We start from the raw sequence: 5,641 nt of genomic DNA, 5'->3' as shown, positions 1-5,641 counted from the left end.
CGGTGAGAGCTGCTCGTAGCTGGGTAGCTATCCTGGCTGGGGACCCCTGCACCACCATGTGACCTCCTCCTCCCTTGCCCTGTGCCCCCCATGTCCCCCTGCTCCTGTGCTCCCCCTATGTCCCCCTGCCCCTGTGCTCCCCCCATGTCCCTCTGCCCCTGCTGTCCCAGACAACAGCTGGGTAAGGGACTCTGCGATGTGGTTGAGTGTCTGGTCCATGCGTTGTATCTGTAAGTAGATGGACAAACAGAAAAGTCAATGCTGTACAGATCAAATAATATAATTAATAGATACTCTTTCTATTTTATTGTCTGTTTCTTAAAAATGGAAATGGTATTCTAATGTTCTCGTTATCTGCTTTTTTCAGGCAAATCACCAAATCCTTTTCATCTTGGAAAACAAACCAAAACATTATCATCCCTCATTAAATGATCAAAAGAGTTTTAATGAAAGCCAAAACAAAAGAAAAACTTGAAAGTTTTGTAAATGAAAATCCACCCTGGTTGTCAACTCCTATTTAGGATATCATTAGGGGACTGATATGTCGGTGTAGAGTGAATTCCCTCCTATCAGACCTCTGTGCTGGAGAAAAACTGTCCTCTGCAAAGCATCAGTCTGAACACAGTTGAACCAAATTGATGGCTTTTCTATAGTCAACTGACTTGGCACAAACCGATTTTGGTCAAACCAATTTGGGACAAAATGGCTGCTGTGTTGCCACTGAGTTGGGTGTTTAACATTGGCTGTGGGTAAGGTGGCACAAAAATGGAGGGCTTTGAAATCTGGTTAAAGGCACAATAGAAATGACACCTGTAGATGAGTAGCCGTACTCTGTTCAGAGAGCAGAGGCTGTAACATGGCGTAACGTCCTACCTTGTCCTCAATCCTGTTGAGTCTGGAGCGATGGTGTTGGTGCCTTTGTCTTTGGCTTTGTCTTTGGCCCCAGGAGCATCATGGTCCAAGTCATAGAACAGCGAAACAAGACGACGTAACAAGAAACAAGAAGAGACGTAAGATTCTGTAAGATACAGTAGAGATATAGTACAATGTGTCCAGCCCCTCTAAGATGCTGTAAATTACAGTAGAGATATAGTACACTGTGTCCAGCCCGCCTCAAGATGCTGTAAATTACAGTAGAGTATAGTACAAATGTGTCCAGCCCCTCTAAGATGCTGTAAATTACAGTAGAGATATAGTACACTGTGTCCAGCCCCTCTAAGATGCTGTAAATTACAGTAGAATATAGTACACTGTGTCCAGCCCCTCTAAGATGCTGTAAATTACAGTAGAGATATAGTACACTGTGTCCAGCCCCTCTAAGATGCTGATAAACAGATTTAGAGATATAGTACACTGTGTCCAGCCCCTCTAAGATGCTGTAAATTACAGTAGAGATATAGTACACTGTGTCCAGCCCCTCTAAGATGCTGTAAATTACAGTAGAGATATGGTACACAGTGTCCAGACCTCTAAGATGCTGTAAATTACAGTAGAGATATAGTACACTGTGTCCAGCCCCTCTAAGATGCTGTAAATTACAGTAGAGATATAGTACACTGTGTCCAGCCCCTCTAAGATGCTGTAAATTACAGTAGAGATATAGTACACTGTGTCCAGACCCTCTAAGATGCTGTAAATTACAGTAGAGATATAGTACACTGTGTCCAGACCCTCTAAGATGCTGTAAATTACAGTAGAAGATAGTACACTGTGTCCACCCCTCTAAGATGCTGTAAATTACAGTAGAGATATGGTACACAGTGTCCAGCCCTCTAAGACGCTGTAAATTACAGTAGAGATATAGTACACGGTGTCCAGCCCCTCTAAGATGCTGTAAATTACAGTAATATATAGTACACTGTGTCCAGCCCCTCTAAGATGCTGTAAATTCCAGTAGAGATATAGTACACTGTGTCCAGCCCTCTAAGATTCTGTAAATTACAGTAGAGATATAGTACACTGTGTCCAGCCCTTCAGATGCTGTAAATTACAGTAGAGAACTGTTCCTGAGCTAGTCTGGAACAGGTCAGCTTCCTAGAGACTGTCCAGTCTAGAGGAGAATTAAACACATTGAATGCAGTGCATTGGGTTATATACAGTGCAGTCATGGCACAGCATGCTGCACTCACCTGGTCAAAATCTGAGAGAGAAAGTCAGACACAAATGTCATTTCCGTGTGATAAGGAGGATATGTATTATCTCAATTTAATGCAGTAAAAAAACAAAATATTGGTGGATTTTGACCAGACGAGTGTGACAAAAAAAAAAAAACTGCATCCCCACTGGGCAAAAACTGGTTGAAACAACGTTGTTTCCCACATCATTAAAAACCCTCAAAAACCTATGCGATGACGTTGTATCAACGTAGAAAACGAATTGGTTTTGCCAAACGTCACCAACGTGAGGGCATTCATTTTTTTTCAACCCAACTTCTAACCTAAATCTAATGACATGGAGATTGTTTATGTTGATTTGACGTTTATTCACGTTAGTTGACAACTCAACTAAATGTACATCAAAACTAGATGTTGAACTGACGTCTACGCCCAGTGGGTCTGTAGTGTGCACGTCATATGCACTTTTATCAGTGACTTAATTGCAATGGATGAGCTAACCCGCATAAAGACCTTGATATCAATTTCAAATGAACGGGACTTAGGAGACAGTGTGAGATGCAGCCCACCTCCTCTGCAGCTCCTTGATGCGCACCATGAGATTCAGGTGTCCTTGGGAATACTGCTCGATCACGTCTCGCACGTCATAGGGCTTACGTGCTTGCTGCAGAACACACACACACAGTGTTAATCACCCTCAGCAGTAAAAACTCGAAAGAACTCAACAGATCAAAAAGCTGCCATCTTGTAAAATAAGTCTTTCTAACACAGTTTGTGAAAAGAAGTTTGAGTTGCAGACTAGAGAATATATGAAAAGATCTCTCTCTCTGATGTAAGCACAGACAGTCATACCACACGCACACACAATTATTGAAAGCAGTCAAGACAATACACAGGTACACCCCCCAAAAATGACATATTGCAGCTTTAAAGCTGAGAACTATGACTTAAAACACTCATGGTGTTAACCTATTTTAATCTGGGACTGTGACTTAAAACACTCATGTGATTAACCCTGTGACTTAACAACACTCATGTGTTAACCTACTAAATTGAGAACTATGACTTAAAACACTCATGGTGTTAACCCATTTTAATCTGAGAGCTGTGACTTAAACAATCATGGTGTTAACCCACTTTAATATGAGAGTTATGACTTAAAACACTCATGGTGTAACCCTGTTGACTTAAAACACTCATGGTGTTAACCCTGTGACTTAAAACATCATGTGTTACCCTGTTGACTTAAAACACTCATGGTGTTAACCTACTAAATTGAGAGCTGTGACTTAAAACACTCATGGTGTTAACCTACTAAATTGAAGACTTGACTTAAAACACTCATGTGTTAACCCACTGAGTGTTTTTCCTGTCATAAACCGACATGATGTACAGCAGGTGTGTAAAGTTCTTAAGTAAAATACTTTAAGGTATTACTTAAGTAATTTTTTGGGGTATCTGTATTTTACTATTTATATTTTTGACAACTTTACTTCACTACATTCCTAAAGAAAATATAGTACTTTTTACTCCATACATTTTCCTTGACACCCAAAAGTACTCGTAATTTTGAATGCTCGCAGGACAGGAAAAGTCCAATTCACGCACTTATCAAGAGAACATCCCTGGGCATCCCTACTGCCTCTGATCTGGCGGACTCACTAAACACAAATGCTTCGTTTGTAAATTATGTCTGAATGTTGCGTGGACCCCTGGCTTTCCATAAATTAAGAAACAAGACAATGTGTCATCTGGTTTGCTTAATATAAGGAATTTGGATTGATTTATACTTTTACTTTTGATACTTTAGTATGTTTTAGCAATTATATTTACTTTTGATACTTAAGTATATTTTAAACCAATACGTTTAGACTTTACACAAGTAGAATTTTACTGGGTGACTTTTACTTCACTCATTTTCTATTAAGGTATCTTTACTTTTACTCAAGTATGACAGGTACTTTTCCACCACTGATGTCCAGTATCTATCCTTCATGAGCCACTAGGTGTTTTGACTGTAGAGTCAGTTTCTCTGTGCGTGCCGTGCAGTGTGCTAACAGGGTAGAGCAGTGCAGCAGTGGGCCTGTAGCCAGTAGAGTAGCTACCTCAGCTGAACTCAGGCCTCAACTGACGTGGACTCAGACGTTACGGTACTTCAACACAGCCTCACAGTAGATGGTGTTCCAAAGATATATACGTGTCACCAGATCAAACRCACCTACTTCACACCAAACATAAAGACATTCTACACACACACATTGGAACATCACCAGTCTCTTCAACTAAAACCCTGGAAAACACACTACAGAGTATTCTAGAACCCTAAAGACAGTGTTTGAGTGATCAGGCTAAGCCCATACACACAACCATAATAACAGTACAATCCAAAACCAAGTCCAAATCCCCCCCCACCACCACCCTCCCACCCCCCACACACACTACTTAGAACCCAGACACACACAGACTCAAAGGCAAACACACAACTTGAGTGATGTCCGCTGTCCTGCTTTTCAGCCTGAGGGAAGAGTCTCTTCATTGATTGACTTTGTTAGTTTTAGGCTGAGCTCCACAACACCCGCTCAGACAGCAGTGTGAAGTTGCCTGTTTGTCCTGGAGTCCCGGTGTGACTTGATCAAGGCAGCCTGTGCGGAAGGCAAACAGTCACACCGAAGTGAGGACAGGCAGACCCGTTAAGAGGACGTGAGGACAGGCAGTCSCGTTAAGAGGAGGGTAAACAGTCATCAGCGTGACATCATTGTCCCAAACACTACCTAGCGCTAGTCTGCGGCTAACAGCCTGCTGATAAAACAGGATATGCTGTGTGTTGACTGCCGAGGGCAACCAGAAAGAACCAGGATGGGGGGGGGGGGACGTGTGAATGTATGGAGTGGATTGTAATGTTGTTAGGGTAGAGAGGGAAGGAGGAAAGAGCTGAAATAGCAGTAGCCTTCAAACCTGGGGGTCAAAAACATGTGCATTTGAGTATTTATTTAAATACTTTTTTCTGTGTTTTTGAGTATTTTCAAATAAACAGCCCAAAATAAGTACTTTAATTGAGGATTTGAATGGTTATTTGTAAAAAAACGAATTGTCGACCAAAATGTATGTGAAAGTACTTTTACATTTTTCAAATGCATGGGTTAAATGCTTTCGAGTCAGTTATATTTGAGTATTTGTTTTATACTTTCCAAGTTATTTACAAATACATTTCAATATTCAACTACTTGTTTTTTTTTCTTCAAATATCTGAATACTTGTTTGGAAATGTATTAAAAAGTAATAAAAAAGCTGAAATAGTATTGAACCCAGGTGCGGTAGCCTATACCAGAATGTAGGTAGTGGTATCTGTCAACACAGTGGATCGTTCTGCTGGTCAAAAACACTCGTACAAACACGTACCCACCTGAATCGCTTCTTGCGACAAAGTAGCGCATCCGTAGGATCACGTGGACGCTGCTCTGTGAGTCCCTGCAGCCTGCGTGAGGGAGATGGCGATGAGGGATTTTTATAGCAAAGTATTCACAAAG

Source organism: Salvelinus sp. IW2-2015, unplaced genomic scaffold (assembly GCF_002910315.2).
Source record: "Salvelinus sp. IW2-2015 unplaced genomic scaffold, ASM291031v2 Un_scaffold1204, whole genome shotgun sequence".
NCBI lineage: Eukaryota > Metazoa > Chordata > Actinopteri > Salmoniformes > Salmonidae > Salvelinus > Salvelinus sp. IW2-2015.
The sequence above is the reverse complement of the archived record's forward strand: the minus strand, read 5'-3'. Positions refer to the sequence as shown.